Below are 21483 nucleotides of genomic sequence, written 5' to 3'. Positions count from 1 at the left end.
CACATATCTATATAGCTATATTGATGTCCATTGATATCGATAACTATATTGATATAGATTTAGATATAGATATAGATATAGATGTCAAATGTCATTGCACAATAACTCTGAAAGATGCGGCAGGAATCCTCCTTTCTTCTTCTCCTAAATTTTTTATTGAGAAGGGTTCTTGTCAAAGTTGATTACAAAATCACTGAGCAGAAGGAAATGGTCTCCATTACCCCTTTATTGACATTATAGGATCCTACAGCTCTTTCAAAAGCTATAAAACTCAATAACAGAGCAGGGAAGTGTATTCTCTGGCAGTCAGAACATTGGCCTTGCCTCCAAACCAGTCTATATTGGTGTCCATAATCAGGGATGATGAAGTGTTATTGCAATACTATTCTTCCAGACTTCTTCTCTACAAGCTCTTTGGATTTTTTGAAAGAGGTCCTCTGCAGATTGCCCTAGTTTCACTTTAGAAATATCTGAGGGAAGAAGGAGAGTGAAAGCTAAAGAAAAGGGGGAAACATATACCCAAATGAATGCAAAATTAGAGAGAACAGCAAGGAGAGAAAATGTTTTCTTAAACGAGCAATGTAAAGAAATACAAGAAAACAATAGAGTGTAAAAGATAAGTGATCTTTTCAAGAAAATTGGCGTTATCAAGGGAAAGTTTCAAGTAAAAAGGGGCATGATAAAAGAGAAAAATGGAAGGGATTTAACAGATGGAGATGAGATTAGGAAGAGGTAGCAAGAATATACAAAAAATTGCACAAGAAAGATCTTAACATCACCAATAACCAATGTAATCAAGAGCCAAACCTCCTGGACAATGACATCAAGTGGGGCTTAGGAAGTATTACTAACAATAAGGCTAGTGGAGATGATGAAATTCCAGCTTAGCTACTTTCAACCCTAAAAGATGATCACTGTTAAAGTGCAGTGCTCAAAATGTAAGTGATGGGGTGCTTGGGTGCTTGTGCTTGGTCCCTAATTCTAACAGTCTTTGCTCGAGTGCCTGTGCCTGAACCAAAATTCCAAAATCATATCAAGGTCTAAAATCACATCTCTCCCTAGCTTCAAAACATTGGCCCTAGCAGTTTCTGTCTAGCAAAGCAGGTCAGTACACCTTAGCAAAATACTTATCTCTCCTCCTGTTACTGTAGGCAGCTATATCTATCTATAGACTGACTCCATGTGTACTGATAATTGTGCACTGGGTCATAACCATATTTACTACTTACTGACCTTAGTTATATGCATCTTAAACACAGTCAAATGTATACTCTCTTACATTTATTTTCTCTAACAAAACATTTTATGAGAGCTACCTAGATATTCCCAGTCAACCCTGACTGATAGTTAATTTTTTTGAAATAATTTATTTATTTAACATATTTAGTTTTCAGCATTGATTTTCACAAGAGTTTGAATTACAAATTTTCTCCCCATTTATACCCTCCCCCCCACTCCAAGATGGCGTATATTCTGGTTGCCCTGTTACCCAGTCAGCCCTCCCCTCTGTCACCCCACTCCCCTCCCATCCCCTTTTCCCTTCCTTTCTTATAGGGCAAGATAAATTTCTACACCCCATTGCCTGTGTATCTTATTTTCTAGTTGCATCCAAAAACTTTTTTTTGTTTTTGAACATCTGTTTTTAAAACTTTGAGTTCCAAATTCTCTCCCCTCTTCCCTTCCCACCCACCCTCCCTAAGAAGTCGAGCACTTCAACACAGGCCACATGTGTGTCATTATGTATAATCCTTCCACAATACTGTTGTAAAAGACTAACTATATTTTACTCATTCCCAACCCAGCCCCCTTTATTGAATTTTCTCCCTTGACCCTGTCCCTTTTTGAAAGTATTTGTTTTTGACTACCTCTACCCCCATCTTTCCTCCCCTCCATCATTCCCCCTCCCTTTTTTTATCTTCTTCCCTCTTCTTTCCTGTGGGGTAAGAATCCCAATTGGGTATGTATGGTATTCCCTCCTTAGGCCAAATCTGATGAGAGCAAGATTCACTCATTCCCCCCTCATCCGCCCTCTCTCCTCCTCCCACAGAGCTGCTTCCTCTTGCTACCTTTATGCGAGATAATCCACCCCATTCTATCTCTCCTTATCTCCCTCTCTCAGTATGTTCCTCTCTCATCCCTTAATTTAATTTTATTTCTTTTAGATATCTTCCCTTCATCTTCAACTCACCCTGTGTCTGCGCTCTCTCTCTCTCTCTCTCTCTCTCTCTCTCTCTCTCTCTCTCTCTCTCTCTATATATATATATATATATATATATATATATATATATATATATATATATATATGTAGATATATACATACATACACATTCACCCATATATATACATAAACATATATATATGCATATTCCCTTCAGCTACCTTAATAGTGAGGTCTCATGAATCATACACGTCATCTTTCCATGTAGGAATGTCAACAAAACAGTTCACCTTTAGTAAGTCCCTTGCAATTTATTTTTCTTGTTCTTTTTCTTGATTACCTTTTCATGCTTCTCTTGATTCTTGTGTTTGAAAGTGAAATTTTCTATTCAGTTCTGGTCTTTTCACTGAGAAAGCTTGAAAGTCCTCTATTTTACTGAAAATTCACATTTTGCCTTTTGCTGTAGGCTCTTGCATTTTGTTGACTTCTTTAGGCTTTATGCTTTGGTCTTCTTTGTCAGCAAAGAAAGAATCCAAAGTCTGAGACTGAATCTGGGTGTGTTTTCACTGCCTGGCCATATTCCCAGCCAACTAACTTGACCCTTGAGTTTTTCAGTGGGGTATGACTGCTTGTAGACTAGAGAGTTCTATGTTCCACGTTTGGAGGGGAGGTGCCGGCTCTGCCACACCAGCACTGCTCCTTCCCCAAGAACCCCCAACCCGGACTGGGCTTAGATCTTCAGCAGGCTGTGCACCCCTGCTCTGATCCGCCACTTAATTCCTCCCACCAGGTGGGCCTGGGGCCGGAAGCAACAACAGCTGTAGCTGCCCCACCTCCGCTGCCCCCGGGGCTGGAAGCCGACCTGCGGACTCCTTCTACTCCCGCAGCTTTTCCCACTAACCTTCTCTGAAGTCTTTGGTGTTTGTGGGTTGAGAAGCCTGGTAACTGCCACAGCTCACTGATTCAGGGCACTAGGGCCCACTCCACCTGGCTCCTGGTCTCCTTGGTCCACGCTGCTCAGGCTGGGCTCTGCTCCATTCCGTTCCCAGCTCCCAGGTCCCAGCTCCCAGCTCCGTGTGGGATAGACCTCACCCAGAGACCATCCAGGCTGTCCTGGGCTGGAGCCCTGCTTCCCTCTGCTGTTTTGTGGTTTCTGCCATTCTAGAATTGGTTCAGAGCCATTTTTTATAGGTTTTTGGAGGGACTCGGTACGGACCTCATGCTAGTCCCTGCTTATCAGCTGCCATTTTGGCTCTGCCACTCCTCCCCGCCCCGACTGATAGTTAACTTAGTGGCATTTCACAGTCAAAACCACAGCCCCTAGTAGACCCCCTTGGGCTATTTCCCAGTGAACTCTGGGTAATACACCTGTGCAGTAGATACAAAAAGTGCATGTTCCTTTAAGAATTGACCACCCCTTAACCACTCCATAATCCCACCCCAAAATACCTAATTGACATGTTTCACCCCCAAATCTCTTATAAAAACTTTACCTGCACCTGTTTAAGGTTGCATATTCCCTAAGAAGACTAGCCTTATGTAAAGGGTAATAAATCTTTGCCATCTTGACTTAAAATGCTTGAGATCATGAATTCATTCTGGACAGCCCTGACCCTCTCGGGTCCTTGAGTGATTCTCCCCCTCAATTGGGAACTGCAGTCCTAGGAACTCTAGTTTTGGGATTCCTGTATCCCTGGGTTTTTCTCCCACAACACAAGCAAAATTGAAAACCGGGGCAGGGGAAGAGGGGGTGCAGGGGGGATGAAGCAGAGCCAAGATGGTGGATAAAAAGCAGGACTTGCTTCAGCTCTCCCCCAAACCCCACCAAATATCTTTTAAAATGACCCTCAAAATTTCTATAGCAGCAGAACCCAGAAAATGAAAAAATGAAACAAATCTAGCCTGAGACAACCTTTAGGATCCATAGGAAAGGTCTGTTGCACCAGTATGAGAGAGGAGCACAATCCAGTGCAAAATGCATGAGCATGGACTGTACTGTTAATGGGAATGGGATGATCTTTCCCATTAATTAATAGGGTCATTTGACCTGCTTCCAGCATGGATCACATGGAAGCCTGAGTCACATGGAGCCTGTGGTGAGACTGAGATGGGGTGGGGCAGAGAGAGAGAGAGAGAGAGATGGGCAGATGCAGAGCAGCTAGCATGAGTGAGAGAGGGAGTGATTTTGCCTGAGGGAGCTTATTCAGGGTGAGATCTGATGGAGGGAAGGCTTGGGGATGGTGTGCTCCCTGAATTGGTAATATGTAGACACTTCTTTATCACTATGGTGGATTTGGCTTTCTGTTATATGAATATATATCTTGGTTTCATCTTTGAACAAAAGAGTGTGTTATATTTTACAATTCAGACCTGGCAATAAGCCAGCATATTCATAGTAGTTGCTGTGGGTATTGCTTTGATGATACATAGACCAGGTCCCAGCAAACCTGGAGCAGGCCTCAGGGGACTGGCAGCCATGGTGGTTTCCACACTTCTCAACCCACAAAAGCCCCTATACTGGGGCGGGGGAGGGGCAGTGGCCACAGCTACTTCCAGTCCTCTCAGCCTACAGATGGTTGGGGATGGGGGACTGAGCTACTGATTAAAGGGAGATTGCAGGGATCTCTTTGCCGGCAGTGAGGCAGGATTCTCTTGCTTTACCCATCCTTGGATCTGGGTCCCAGTCCTGGATGGTGGTCCTGGGGTGAGGATGAGTGCAGGAGTGGTGGAGCTTGTGGCAGTGGTGGAGAAGGAATCCTCCTCATAGTTCCAAGGGAGAAAAGAATTTTTGTGGTGACTCACAGACCAGAGCACAGGCCAAGAGAGGAATAAATACCTCTCCTTTCATTTGCGTTGTTAATGTGATTAAAGATTTACCCTGTCCATTCAATGGGCCTCAGGTGGAACTAGTTAGGGGAACATTGATTAGGGGAAGCCTGTTTTTAGGCAGGCCCACACCTTTTTACTAACTAGGTATGAAGCCCTCGAGCCTTAAAAAGGGTATATATATATCCTGAGGGTAGCCATTAAGCTCAGAAGAGAGAACTGTGATGGAGAGAGGGCTGTGTGAGAGAAGAGAGACCTGCAGAGAGAAGAGAGAGAGAACTGGAAGGGATGAGAGTGAGAACTGCAAGTGCTCTCAGAACTTCAAGCTCTCAGAACTGCAGGAAGAGAGGACATAGGCAAGCAGACAGCTTGGATTTGTGAGTGAGTGTTTACAGGAAGGTCCCAGGAGAGGAGAAGGTTACAGGGTGGCTTGTCTCCCTGCCATGACATTTTCTTTTAATTTCCTTGTTAGTATGATAAAGTGGACTTGATGGTTTTGGGATACAATTACTGCTCTGTTGAACTGGAACTCTTGGTTTTGGGATTTGATCCTCTGGTGCCTGAATAAATGTTTTGCTTCCTCTGAATTCTGTATGGAGTGTCTCTTATATTCTGAGATACCAAACTATAAAGGCACATTCATGACCATCAATATCATGAATATTGCCTTACTGATACATCATCATATAACCTTAGAAGAATTGAAAATTTAAAGGTCCCTAGAAGTATCTCAGAAAACAGCTGCACACAACCCCTGAAGCTTGAGACAGTACATTCTTCACACTGGAAGCAGAGGCCTACCATAACAAAGAGTTAAAAAGTAAAGTAATTGACTGGGAAAATAAGTAAACAGCATAAAAAATTCAGACTATAGAATCTTACTTCGGTGAGAAGGAAGATCAAAACATACAACCAGAAGAAGAAAATAAAGTCAAAGCTCCTACATCCAAAGCCTCCAAGAAAAGTATGAATTGGTCTCTGGCCATGGAAGAGCTTCAAAAAGATTTTGAAAATCAAGTAAGAGAAGTAGAGGAAAAATTGGGAAAAGAGAGTGATACAAGAAAATCATGAAAAATGAGTTATCAGATTGATAAAAGAGACCCCCCCAAAACTGAAGAAAATCACATCTGAAAAAATAGGCCAACACAAAGGGCAAAAGAGGTCCAAAAAGCCAATGAGTAAAAGAATGCCTTAAAAAGCAGAATTTGCTAAATGGGAAAGGAGTTCCTAAAGCTCACTGAAGAAAATAATTCCCTAAAAATCAGAGTGAAGCAATGGAAGCTAATGACTTTATGAGAAATCAAGAAATTAGAAAAACCAAACCAAAAGAATGAACAAATAGAAGACAATGTGAAATAATGGCAAAAAAAACTGATCTGACAAACAGATCCAGGAGAGATAATTTAAAAACTATTGTATTACCTGAAAGGCATGATCAAAAAAAGAGACAACACTCTCTTTCAACAAATTATCAATGAAAACTTCTCTGATATTCTAGAAGCATAGGGGGAAATAGAAATTGAAAGCCACACATCAGTGGGCATAGGATTGAGGTATTAGTATCTTTCATGCATTGTTAAAGCAAATCACAGAGGAGTATTGTATACGCCAACTGAAAAAAAAAAAACAAACTCTTCTCAGGGTAGTAAGTGAAGAAATAGCAAGGGGAAAAGTTCCAGCCCAAATTTGGCAGATAGATTATATTGGACCACTACCCCAAGATAAAGGATGTAAGTATATATGTACATGTGTTGACACATACTCAGGTTGCTAGTGGCTTGTCCCTATAAGAATGCAACTCAGAAAAAAAAAAAAAAACCTTGTAAAACCCTAGATATGGTAAGTCTATATTATGGAACTCCAATGCAGATTCAAAGTGACAATGGGTCACATTTCAAGGGTAATGAAATGAAGAGATATTGTGTATTGAATAATATAGAGTGAGTATATCATATTCCATATTACCCACAAGCATCTGGGTTAATTTAAAGAATGAATGGATTGTTGAAAGAGCAGTTGAGAAAGTAAAGCTCTAATAATTCATACCAACATTGGAAGGACAATTTATTTACTGCCCTATGTAACTTGAATAATAGGCCTTTAGGAGGAAATACACCTCTAGCCAGAATGAGGACCCCAAATCTGCGTATTAGAAAACAACGAACATTTGAGATCCAAAATAGCAAATTTTGGAATGTGAGGGAAGATGTCCTACCCTATGTCCAGGAACACCAGGTTTGGCACGATATGACTTACATGTATAGAGAACTTTAGGTGGAATAGAAAAGAGATTAGAAAAACCTCCACTGAAATATGCATGAGAATCCCTGAGAATCACTTTGGATGGATATTACCTAAACCAGGATTAGCAGCTCAAGAAATACATGTATTGGCTGGAGTGATAGGTTCTAATTATCAAAGAAAAATTGTTTTGACACTCCAGAATTTGGGTGAAGAACCTGCACAGTTTTGTAGAAATGATAGAATAGTTCAAGTATTCCTTGTAAAAAAAATACCCATTGTGAAAACTGACTCTCCCTCCAAAATAACTAGTAGAGGAATGGAAGGGTTTGATTTTGTTGATAGAATAAAATTGGGAGCTAAGGTATAGGTAAAACAGAAGCCAGATGATGTTGCAAAGGCTGCAGAAATCATAGCCCATGGGAAGGACGATACTGTAACAATTGTTTATTCAGGAGAAGATAATTACCGAATTGTGCCCTTGACTCATATATTTTACCATGAATAGGGCTATGATGGGGGGCTCAATGACTCCTGAAGCATGGCGAATGTCAATAAATGCCACAAGCCACTCAGAAGGAATGTGATTTTGTACTATTAAAAAGTGAAAGTTTGTATCTAGGGGAGACAATCCGTGAGGACAATCCTAGTCTCTAACTAGGATAGGATCCTCCTGACTTAGTTTTCCCATTGTGTTCCTTTGTACATCTGGGGAAAGGCTGTGAGGACAATTTTATTCTCTATCTAGGATGGGTTCATGGGGTCATCCTGGCTTAGTTTCCTCATTGTGTTCCTTCTAAAAAGAAACGTTTCCCACCTGATGTTGACTATGAGGTTGAATTGACATTGCATAGTTGGAGTCTCAATAAAAATGGAGGTGACCTTATTTAAAGGATAATAGCCCATATTTGCATACTGTTTTTGGCCTTTGTTTTTTTTTTAACCTTTTCTGCCAGTTCTGTCTCCTGCAGGATTAAGTACCCTATGCCTGAGGAGGACTGATTGCTTAAGCTGGATGTCACCCACTGTCCATGACTATGCCATATCATCCCTGGACCTGGCTTCAATTGAGTTATGGGTGCTAGCTTGCTAAAGAATCACCCTCTCAAATGGGACTCTTGATCTCTTGAGGCAGGGACAGTTCTACATCCAATTTCATCAGGAAGAAGCTATGGAAGACAAGACCTTTGCCCCTTGCCCCAAGATTTTGAGCCCCATTTGATCGAGAAGGGAATGATGATATTGTTCTGTATACTTATTTTGATACTATCCTCCTTGTATTGTAATACTATCATGGTATTTTGGCACCAGTTTTCCATTGACCTAGGTAATGGATACAAATATCTAGGAGCCAACGGTGAGCCATATGGCCACTCTGGTGATGAGATGTTAAGGTTAAGTGTTTTGCATATGGGATGTGTTTATTTTGAGGGGATTTTGTTATACTTAAGAAATGTTAATGCCTATTCAGACACAGGTGGCCTATGTACTGGATGTGAAAGATCTTGGGGCCAAATTTGATGATAATGTGAGTGAAGATCTTTCCCACCCATTCAAGAGGCCACAGGTGGGGCCAGTTAAGAGAGGCAGGGCCATACGTTTGTGATGCCAATCAGTGATTAAATATGTTTCCCACACTCTCTTGCCTATTGGGATTGAAGCCCTTGGGGCCCTAAAAAGAACATATACACCCAGAAGGTAGCTATTGAGAACAGAGAATTCAGAAGTCAGAAGAGAAGCTAGACTTCAGAATTCAGTCCAACAAGAAGGGGTAAGAACTCCAAATCCACAGAGCTGCTGAAGACAGTGCTGAGGGGAGAGTGGAGACCAGAGAGCTGCAGACCAGAGGACTGAGGGGGGAGAGGACACAGGCAAGCAAACAGCTAGGATTCATGAGTGATTGCTTATGGGAAAGGCCTAGCAGCGGGGAAGGTTACAGGATGACTTGGCTCTTTGCTGTAATATTGTGTTTTAATCTCCTTGTTGCTACATTGAGGTGGGCTTACTGGTTTTGGAATACAATTACTGCTCTATTGAATTGGAATTACTGGTTCTGGGATCTGATTGCTTGGTGCCTAACTAAATGTTATACTTCGTCTGCCTTCTACCTAGAGAGTTTTTCATACTTTGCAATTCTGAATCATACAGGCATGTTTATGGTCATCCTCAAGGCCATGAATCTTGCCTCACTGATATAAGAGGTAGGGGGTGATAGAAGGCAGGGCAGATTGGGGGAGGGGGTAATCAGAAGCAAACATTTTTGAGGAGGAACAGGGTCAAAGGAGAGAATAGAATAAATGGGGGTTGGGATAGGATAGAGTGAGATACAGTTAGTTTTTCACTACATGACTATTATGGACGTTTTTTGCCTGACTACACATTCATAGCTTTTTTGAATAGCTTGTCTTCTCAATGGGAGTGGGTGGGGAGGGAGGAAGTGAGAGAATTGGGAACTCAGGGTTTTAAAAATGAATGTTAAAATTGTTTTTACACGGAACTGAGAAATTAGACATACAGGCAATGGGTTATAGAAATCTATCTCGCGCTACGGGAAAATAGAAGGGAATGAGAGAAGAGAAGGTGGGTGAAAGAAAAGAGGGCAGTTTTGGGGAATGTAGGCCATCTTGGGGCAGTGGGAGGGGAGGGACAGAGAGAAAATTTCTAACTCAAAATCTTGTGGAAGTGAATGTTGAAAACTAAAAATAAATTAATAAGATTACAACTTCTTAAGAAAAAAAATAAAATACTTCAGTAATTATTTTAAAAAGTACTTTAAAAATTGAGAAAAACACAACAATCACCATTGGATTGGAAAAGATCAGTTTGTGTCCCAATATCAAAGAGAGGTAACAAGAAAGAACCTTCAAATTAATGAATAACTGTGCTCAATTCACATGCCACAAAAGTTACACTGAAGATTCTGCAAGCTATCATTCACCAGTTGAGAAATGGTCAAATGATACGAACAGGCAGTTTTCAGAGGAAGAAATTAAAATTATCTGTAGGCATATGAAAAAAATGCTCTAAATCACTACTGATTAGAGAAATACAAATATAAACAACTCTTAGGTACCACATCCCTCCTGTCAGATTGGATAAAATGACAAAACAAGAAAATGATAAATGCTGGAGAAAATGCGGGGAAATTGGAACACTGTTACATTACAGGTGGAGTTGTGAACTGATCCAGCCACTCTGGAGAGCATTTTGGAACTATGCCCAAAGGGATATAAAAATGTGCATACCCTTTGACCCAGTAATACCACTTCTAGGGCTGTATCCCAAAGACCTAACACAAGTGGAAAAGGGACCTTTATGTACAAAGATATTTATAGTGGCTCTTTTTGTAGTAGTAAAGAATTGAAAATCAATTGGGGAATGTCTGAACACATTGTGGTATATGAATGCAATGGAATACTATTGTGCTACAAGAAATGGGGAAGATATGGACTTTATAATAACTGGGGAAAACCTACATGATATAATGCTGAGTGAGCAAAGCAGAACTAGGAAAACATTATACACAACCACGGATATATTGATTTTGTGTTGACTAACCTTGATAAACTTCACTCTTCTCAGCAATACAAGGTGCAAAGACAACTCCAAAGCATTCATGATGGAGAGAGCTATCTACATTCAGAGAAAGAACTATGGAGTCTGCAGATTGAAGCACACTGTTCTCATTTTTTTCTTTTCTTTTTTTTTTGTTTTTGTTTTTGTTTCTTTTTTCTCATGATTCATTACACTGGTCATAATTCTTCTTTACAACTTGACTATTATGTAAATAAATTTAATGCAAAGCTATATGTAGAAGATATATCAGATTCCATGCTATCTGGTGGAGGAGGGGAGAGAAGGAGGAGGGAAATCTGGAACTCAAAATCATGTGGAACTGTGTGTTGTAAAATAAAAACCAAAAACCTTAATTAAAACAAAAAAGAGTTTAATACAATTTTGACTGACTTCTAGTTGGGAGGCTACTTAAAATAAAAAATTCTACAAGCTAGGCTTCAGCAATATGTAAACCAAGAATTACCAGAACAGCAGGCTGGTTTTTGAAGAGGCAGAGGGACAAGTGACCAAATTGCCAATGTTCACTGTTTTGGTTGGAATTTAATTACCTTAAATGAAAAGTACATGATCTTAATTGCCAGGCTGGATGAATCAAAAACTGGAATTAATTTGCTGGGAGAAATATCATCAATCACATATGGGCAGATGACAGCACTTTGCTGGCAGGAAGTGAGGAGAAATTAAGAAACATCTTGATGAGTGTGAAAGATGAGAGTGTAAAAGCTGACTTGAAGCTTAACATTAAAATTTAAAGCACCTAAGATCTAGGCAACTGGCCCCATCACTTCCTGGTGAAAAAAGGGAGAAACGGAAACAGTTTCAGATTTTATATTCTTGGGCTCAAAGATCACTGGCAGACTTCAACTGCAGCCATGAAATGAAAAGATGCTTGCACCTTAGAAGGAAAACAATGGCAAATCTGGACATCATACTAAAAAAAAAAACATAGACATCATCTCATTGATGAAGATTCATAAAGTTAGAGCTTTGGTTTTTCCTGTAGCAATATATGGCTGTGAGAGTTGGACTATAAGAAAATCTAAGAGCCACAGAATAGACATTTTTAAACTGTGGTGCTGAAGAAGACTTTTGAGAGTCCCTTAGCCATCAAGGATTTCAAATTATTCAATACTTAAATAAATTAATTGAGTCTAATCAGTGGAAGGTCAGATAACAAAGATGAAGCTGAAATATTTTGGCCACATAATAAGAAGATGGGACTCACTGAAAAGCATTCTGATGTTGGGAAAGATTGAAGGCAAAAAGAAAAATTTATGGTAGAGGATAAGATGAATTAATATATAGCATCATGGAAACAATGAATGTGAACTTGGATAGACTCTTAAAGATAGTGTAAGACAGAAAGGCCTGGTGTACTATACTCCATGGGGTAATGAGGAGTCAGAAACAACTGAACGACTGAACAACAAAAGCTACTAGGAGATTAAGATAATCAATTTAATTACCAGATCCACAATAATTGTTACGCCCTACCCCTCCCCCTTTTTCAGTTTCTCCACCCTGCCTCAGCTTGTCCCACTGTTTATGTCCCCATCTCCACAGAAATGATCCTGCCTCAGCTTGTCCCACTGTTTGGGTCCCCATCTCCATGGAAATCTAATGGTGTTCTTTCCCTTTAAATACTCTTTCTCTCCCTTTGCTCAGGGCTGTTCGATTTGAGTAATTACTCCGAACAGTTGCACACTTCAATAAATCCACATCTAAATTTATACCCGGGTCTTGTTCGCTTTTTTTCGGCACAACATAATGAGTGGCCAGTGTACTTCCAGGTGGATAAGGATTACTAGCAGCTCCTGGTAGAAGATTTCCACATTTTGAATTCATTTTTTCACTCCATTATAACGCTTGGCACAGAGTTTGTCATAGAAGAAATTGTTGAAGAAAGAATCTTGTCTGGGACTGTGTCCATTACCAGGTCTCCATATATCTCCATCACCTGGTCATTAAGCCAATTCTACATGAATTAAACATGACCAAATATCGATAAACAACAACAACAATGTGCATAAAATCTCCCAAGGTCCTGGTCAGAATATGCTTCTTATAGGCCACATGTAAGCTTCTATTTATAGCATTTACCAAGTATTCTCTGTTGTTACATTTTTTGACACCATAGATGTTAAAAAAATTAAAAAAAAAAAGAACTAAATCTTCCACTGCCTGGTACTTTTACAATTGATTAGTTATTAACAGAAAGTATGTGCCTTAACTTCAATCATTTGACACCAAAATTTACTTTTTCCTGAGTTTTGTTGTTTTCCACTATCTTTTTGAATTAGTTGATAAAATTTGTGTACTATTTTCAACTCCATTTTTGCCATTTTTTTGTTATTTAATGTATTTAGTTTTCAGCATTGATTTTCACAAGAGTTTGAATTACCAATTTTCTCCCCATTTATACCCTTCCCCCCACTCCAAGATGGCATATATTCTGGTTGCCCTGTTCCCCAGTCAGCCTCCCCTCTGTCACCCCACTCCCCTCCCATCCCCTTTTCCCTTTCTTTCTTGTAGGGCAAGATAAATTTCTACACCCCATTGCCTGTGTATCTTATTTTCTAGTTGCATGCAAAAACTTTTTTTTTCGTTTTTGAACATTTGTTTTTAAAACTTTGAGTTCCAAATTCTCTCTCCTCTTCCCTTCCCACCCACCCTCCCTAAGAAGTCAAGCAAATCAACATAAGCCACAATACTCATGTTGTGAAAGACTCACTATATTTTGCTCCTTCCTAACCTATCCCCCTTTATTGAATTTTCTCCCCTGACCCTGTCGCCTTTTGAAAGTGTTTGTTTTTGATTACCTCCACCGCCATCTGCCCTCCCTTCTATCATCACCCCCTTTTTTATCTTCTTCTTCCTCTTTTTTTTCCAATGGACTATGTTACCCATTGGAGTATATATGGTATTCCCTCCTCAGGTCAAATCTGATGAGAGCAAGATTCACTCATTCCCCCTCACTTGACTTCTCTTCCCTTCCTACAGAACTGCTTTTTCTTGCCACTTTTATGTGAGATAATTTACCCCTTTCTGTCTCTCCCTATCTCCCTCTCTCAATATATTCCTCTCTCATCCCTTAATTTTATTTTATTTCTTTTAGATATCTTCCCTTCATCTTCAACTCACCCTATGCCCTCTCTCTCTCTCTCTCTCTCTCTCTCTCTCTCTCTCTCTCTCTCTCTCTCTCTCTCTATATATATATATATATATATATATACACATATATATATGTATATATATGTATATATATATACATACATACTCACACATATATATATATATATACACATAAACATATATATATATATGAATATTTCCTTCAGCTACCCTAATACTGAGGTCTCATGAATCATACACGTCATCTTTCCATGTAGGAATGTAAACAAAACAGTTCAGCTTTAGTCAGTCCCTTGCAATTTCTTTTTCTTGTTCTTTTTCTTGATTACCTTTTCATGCTTCTCTTGATTCTTGTGTTTGAAAATCTTTTCACAGAGAAAGCTTGAAAGTCCTCTATTTTATTGAAAATCCATATTTTGCCTTGGAGCATGATACCCAGTTTTGCTGAGTAAGTGATTCTTGGTTTTAATCTGAGCTCCTTTGACCTCCGGGATATCATATTCCAAGCCCTTCGATCTCTTAATGTAGAAGCTGCTAGATCTGGGATTATTCTGATTGTGTTTCCACAATACTCAAATTGTTTCTTTCTGGCTGCTTGCAGAATTTTCTCCTTGATCTGGGAGCTCTGGAATTTGGTGATAATATTCCTAGCAGATTTCTTTTTGGGATCTATTTGAGGAGGCCATCGGTGGATTCTTTCAATTTCTATTTTGCCCTGTGGCTCTAGCATATCAGGGTACTTCTCCTTGATAATTTCTTGAAAGATGATATCTAGGCTCTTTTTTTGATCATGGCTTTCAAGTAGTCCAATAATTTTTAAATTATCTATCCTTGATCTATTTTCTAGGTCAGTGGTTTTTCCAATGAGATATTTGACATTGTCTTCCATTTTTTCATTCCTTTGGTTCTGTTTTATAATATCTTGATTTCTCATAAAGTCACTAGCTTCCACTTGTTCCAATCTCATTTTTAAGGTAGTATTTTCTTCAGTGGTCTTTTAGACCTCCATTTCCATTTGGCTAATTATGCCTTTCAAGGCATTCTTCTCCTCATTGGCTTTTTGGAGCCGTTTTGCCATTTGAGTTAGTCTATTTTTTAAGGTGTTGTTTTCTTCAGTGTATTTTTCAGCATCTTTTTGGTTCTCCTTTAGCAAGTCATCAACTTGTTTTTCGTGGTTTTCTCTCATCATTTTCATTTCTCTTCTCAGTTTTTCCTCTACTTCTCTAACTTGCTTTTCCAAATCCTTTTTGAGCTCTTCCATGGCCTGAGACCATTTCATGTTTTTCTTGGAGGCTTTTGTTGTTAGCTCGATGACTTTGTTGACTTCTTCTGGCTGTATGTTTTGGTCTTCTTTGTCACCAAAGAAAGAATCCAAAGTCTGAGACTGAATCTGGGTGTGTTTTCACTTCCTAGCCATATTCCCAGCCAACTAACTTGACCTTGGAGTTTTTCAGTGGGGTATGACTGCTTGTAGACTAAAGAGTTCTATGTTCCACGCTTAGAGTGATGCGCCAGCTCTGCCACACCAACGCTTTCCCTTCCCAAGAACCCCCAATCGGGACTGGGCTTAGATCTTCATCAGGGTGTGCACTCCTGCTCTGATCTGCCACTTAATTCCTCCCATCAGATGGGCCTGGGGCCAGAAGCAACTGCAGCTGTACTTCCGTAGCTGTCCCACCTCCGCTGCCCCCAGGGCAGTAGCCGAACTGCGAACTCCTTCCACTCCCGCAGCTTTTCCCACTACCCTTCTCTGTTGTCTTTGGTGTTTGTGGGTTGAGAAGTCTGGTAACTGCTGCAGCTCACTGATTCAGGGCGCTAGGGCACACTCCACATGGCTCCTGGCCTGGTTAGTCCACGCCGCCCATGCTGGGCTCTGCTCCACTCTGCTTTGCTCTGCTCCCAGCTCCGTGCCAGATAGACTTCACTCAGAGACCATCCAGGCTGTCCTGGACTGGAGCCCTGCTTCCCTCTGCTCTGTTGTGGGTTCTGCAGTTTTAGAATTGGTTCAGAGCCATTTTTTATAGCTTTTTGAAGAGTCTCGGAAGGGAGCTCATGGTAGTCCCTGCTTTTCAGCCACCATCTTGGCTCCTACTCTTCAACTCCATTTTTTTAAGGGAATAAGCATTTATTTACATAGTGCCTACTATATTGCAGTCACTGTGGTAAGCACTTTTTTATTTTTTTTTTTAGTTTACGACACATGGTTCTACATAATTTTGAGTTCCAGATTTTCTCCTCTCCCACCCCCTCCCTCCCCAAGATGGCATGGAATTCCATATAACTACTATGCATAACTTCACATTGAATTAAATTATACACTAGTCAAGTTGTGGAGAAGAATTATGACCAATAGAATGAATCATGACAAAGAAGAAACAGAACCAAAAAAAAAAACCCAAAAACAAAAACAAAAGAGAAGAAAAAAAGGCCAGCATGAGGTGTGCCTCAATCTGCATTCAAACTTCATAGTTCTTTCTCTGGATATAGATTGCATTCTCCATTGTGAGTCCTTTGGAGTTGTCTTGGTACCTTGTGTTCCTGAGAAGAGTGAAGTCTCTCACGGTTGGTCCTCACAAAATCCATATATCTGTGGTTGTGTATAATGTTCTCCTCGCTCTGCTCCGCTCACTCAGCATTATGTTGTGTAGGTTTTTCCAGGTTGTTATGAAGTCCGTATCATCCCCATTTCTTATGGGACAATAGTATTCCATCACCTTCATATACCACAGCTTTTTCAGCCATTCCCCAATTGATGGGCATCCCTTTGATTTCTAATTCTTGGCTACCACAAAAAGAGCCACTATAAATATTTTTGTACATATGGGTCCTTTTCCCACTAGTGTGATTTCTTTGGGATACAACCCTAGAAGTGGTATTGCTGACTCAGAGGGTATGAACATTTTTAAGGCCCTTTGGGCATAGTTCCAAATTACTCTCCAAACTAGCTGGATCATCTCACAACTCCACCAGCAATGTAACAATGTTCCAATTTTCCCACATCCTCTCCAGCATTTATCATTTTCCTGTTTTGTTATTTTACCCAATCTGACAGGAGAGATGTGGTATCTAAGAGTTGTTTTGATTTGCATTTCTCTAATCAGTAGTGATTTAGAGCATTTTTTCATATGCCTATAGATATCTTTAATTTCTTCCTCTGAAAACTGCCTGTTCATATCCTTTGACCATTTCTCAATTGGGGAATAGCTTGTATTCTTATACATTTGGCTCAGTTCCCTGTATATTTTAGAAATGAGGCCTTTATCAGAGATACTAGTTGTAATGATTTTCTCTCAATTTTCTGCTTCCCTCCTAATTTTTATTGTATGGGCTTTTTTTGTACAAAACATTTCAATTTAACATAATCAAAATTATCCATTTTGCATTTTGTAATGCTCTCTATCTCTTCTTTTATTTTCATAAATCTGATAAGTAAACTATTCCTTGCTCTCCCAAATTACTTATAGTATCAGCCTTTACTCCTAAATCATGAACCTATTTTGAGTTTATTTTGGTATATGATGTAAGATATTGGTTTATGCCCAGTTTCTGCCCTACCATTTTCCAATTTTCTCAACTGTTTTTGTGAAATAGTGAATTATTAGCCCAGAAGCTGGCCTCTTTGGGTTTATCAAAGAGTAGATGGCTATAGCTGTTGACTTCTCCATCTTGTATTCCTATCCTATTCCACTGATCCACAATTCTGTTTCTTAGCCAGTACCAGGTAGTTTTGATGACTGCTGCTCTGTAGTACAGTTTAATATCTGGTATGGCTAAGCCACCTGCTCTAGCATTTCTTTTCATTAATACCCTAGATATTCTAGACCTCTTGTTTTTCCAGATGAATTTTGTTATTATTTTGTCCAGCTCAGTAAAATAATTTTTTGGTAGTTCAATTGGTATGGCATTGAATAGATAGATTAATTTAGGTAAAAATGTCATTTTTATTATATTAGCTAGGCCTAACCATGAGCAACTGATATTTTTCCATTTATTTAGATCTGACTTTATTCGCGTGAAAAGTGTTTCCTAGTTATGTTCATATAGGCCCTTGGCTTGTCTTGGCAAATAGACTCCCAAATATTTTCTAGTGTCTACAGCACCTTTGAATGGAATTTCTCTTTCTATCTCTTGCTGTTGGGCTTTTTCAGTAATGTATAGGAATGCTGAGGATTTATGTGGGTTTATTTTATATCCTGCAACTTTGCTAAACTTGTTTATTATTTCAAGTAGTGTTTTACTTGATTCTCTAGGATTCTCTAAATAAATCATCATATCATCTGCAAAAAGTGATAATTTAGTTTCTTCTTTTCCTATTCTAATTCCTTCAATTTCTTTTTCTTCTATTCTTGCTACAGCTAACGTTTCTAGTACCAAATTGAATAGTAGGGGTGATAATGGACATCCTTGTTTCACCCCTGATTTATTGGGAATGCATCTACCTTATCCCCATTACAAATAACGCTTGTTGATGGTTTTAGGTAGATGCTATTTATAATTTTAAGGAAGGTTCCATTTATTCCTATGGTTTCTAGTGTTTTTAATAGGAATGGGTATTGTATTTTGTCAAAGGCTTTTTCTGCATCTATTGAGATGATCACATGGTTTCTGCTAGTTTTGTTGTTGATGTGGTAAACTATGCTAATAGTTTTCCTAATATTGAATGAGCCTTGCATTCCTGGAATAAATCCTACCTGGTCATAGTGTATTATTCTCGTGATAAGTAGCTGCAATCTTTTTGCTAATATTTTATTTAAAATTTTTGCATCAATATTCATTAGAGAAATTGGTCTATAATTTTCTTTCTCTGTTTTGCCTCTACCTGGTTAGGGTATTAGTACCATATTTGTGTCATAAAAAGAATTTGGGAGGACTCCTTTTTCACCTATTTTCCCAAATAGTCTACAAAGAATTGGAATTAGTTGTTCTTTAAATGTTTGATAGAATTCACATGTAAAACCATCTGGCCCTGGAGATATTTTCCTAGGGAGTTCATTGATGGCATGTTCTTTTTTTTTTTTTCTGAGATGGGGTTATTTAGAAATTTTACTTCCTTTTCTGTTAACCTGGGCAGTTTATGTTTTTGTAGATATTCATCCATATCTCTAAGGTTGTCAAATTTATGGGCATACAATCGGGCAAAATAATTCCTAATTATTGTTTTGATTTCCTCTTCATTAGAGATGAAGTCACCCTTTTCATTTTTTATATTAGTAATTTGATTTTCTTCTTTCCTTTTTTTAAATCAGATTGAATAAAGGTTTATCAATTTTATTGGTTTTTTCATAAAACCAGCTCTTTGTTTTATTTATTAATTCAATAGTTTTCTTGGTTTCAATTTTATTAATATCTCCTTTGATTGTCAGTATTTCTAGTTTGGTATTTAATTGGGGATTTTCAATTTGCCCTTTTTCTAGCTTTTTCAGCTGTATGCCCAGATCATTGATCTCCTTTTTCCCTATTTTATTCATGTAAGCATTTAGGGATATAAAACTTCCCCTAAGAACTGCTTTTGCTGCATCCCATAAATTTGGTATGTTGTTTCATTATTGTCATTCTCTTGAATGAAGTTATTTATTGTATCTTGATTTGTTCTTTGGCCCACCCAGTCTTTAGAATTAGATTATTTAATTTCCAATTAATTTTTAGCTTATTTTTCCATGGTTCTTTGTTACAAATAATTCTTATTGCATCATGATCTGAAAAGTGTGCTTTGACTACTTCTGCCTTTCTGCACTGGATTGTGAGGTCTTTATGCCCTAGTACATAGTCAATTTTTGAGTACGTGCCATGTACCGCTGAGAAGAAAGTATATTCCTTTTTATCCCCATTCAGTTTTCTCTAGAGGTCTATCATATCTGCCTTTTCTAAAATTCTGTTTACCTCCTTAACTTCTTTCTTATTTACTTTGAGGTTACATTTATCAAGTTCAGAAAGGAGGAGGTTGAGGTCTCCCAATATTATAGTTTTGCTGTCTATTTCTTCCTATAACTCCCTTATCCTCTCCTCTAAGAATTTGTATGCCTTACCACTTGGTACATATATGTTAAACAATGATATTGCTTCATTGTTTATGGTGCCTTTTAGCAGGATATAATGTCCTTCCTTGTGTCTTTTAATTAAATCTATCTTTACTTTTGCTTTGTCTGAGAACAGGATTGCTACACCTGCTTTTTTTACTTTAGCTGAGGCACAATGTATTTTACTCCAGCCTTTTACCTTTACCCTGTGTGTATTCCCCTGTTTCAAATGTGTTTCTTGTAAACAGCATATTGTAGGATTATAGTTTTTAATCCATTCTGCTATCTGCTTCTGTTTTATGGGAGAGTTCATCCCATTCATGTTCACAGTTATGATTTCTATCTGTGTCTTTTTCTCCATCCTATTTCCCCCTGTTTATGCTTTTATTTCTCCCTTTCCCCTTCTCCTCCTCAACAAAGTTTTACTTTTGACTTCTGCTTCCCTCAGTTTACCCTCCCTCTTTATTCCCCTCCTTTATCTTACCATTTTCCACTTGCTACTTATTCCCTCCCTTCTGACCACCCCCCTCCCTTTTTCCCCCCTTCCCCTCCTACTTCCTGTAGGACAAGTTAGATTTCTATACTTATCAGGGTATGTTATTCCCTTCTTGTACCAGATCAGATGACAGTAAAGCTCAAATACTGCTCTATTCCCTCCCTTCTTTCCCTCTATTATAATATGTTTTTGTGCCTCTTCATTTGGCGTAATATACCCTTTTCTACTACCTCCTTACCTCTTCTCTCATAGCCCTCTCTTTACATCTCTCACTTATGTTTTTTATCCTTACATCAGTTAGTTTATACTGGCATTCACAATCTATGTGTATCCCTTTCAATCCTCATAATGGCTGTACCATTCTCAAGACTGACATATATATGTCTATATATAAAACATACATAAGATGATATAATCCTATACAAAATGCAAATAATTTACCCTTATTGATTAATAAGGTTTTGGGGGGTTTTTCCCCCCGTTTACATTTTTATGTCTCTCTTGAGTTTTGTATTTGGAGATCAAATTTTCCATTGAGTTATGGCCTTTTCATCAGGAAGGTCTGGAATTCCCTTATTTCATTGAATGTCTATCTCCTTGCCTGAAAATTTATGCTCAGTTTTGCTGGGTAGTTGATCCTTGGTTGTAGTCCCAGCTCCTTTGCCCTTTGGAATATCATATTCCAATTTCTCCTGTCTTTTAATGTGGAAGCTGAGAGATCCCGTGTGATCCTAACCATAGTTCCATGATATTTGAATTGCTTCTTTTTGGCTGCTTGCAATATTTTCTCCTTGAGTTTATAGTTCTGAAATTTGCCTATAATATTTCTTGGTGTTTTGAGTTTGGGATCTCTTTCAGGGGGTGATCAGTGAATTCTTTCAACTACTATTTTCCCTCTGGTTCTAGGACCTATGGGCAGTTGTCTTTGATAATTTCTTCGAAGATACTCTCAAGGATGTTTTTTTCATTGTGAATTTCCGGTAGACTAATAACTTTTAAATTGTCTCTCCCAGATCTATTTTCCAAGTCAGTTGTTT

This window comes from Trichosurus vulpecula, chromosome 5 (genome assembly GCF_011100635.1).
Source record: "Trichosurus vulpecula isolate mTriVul1 chromosome 5, mTriVul1.pri, whole genome shotgun sequence".
NCBI lineage: Eukaryota > Metazoa > Chordata > Mammalia > Diprotodontia > Phalangeridae > Trichosurus > Trichosurus vulpecula.
The sequence above is the reverse complement of the archived record's forward strand: the minus strand, read 5'-3'. Positions refer to the sequence as shown.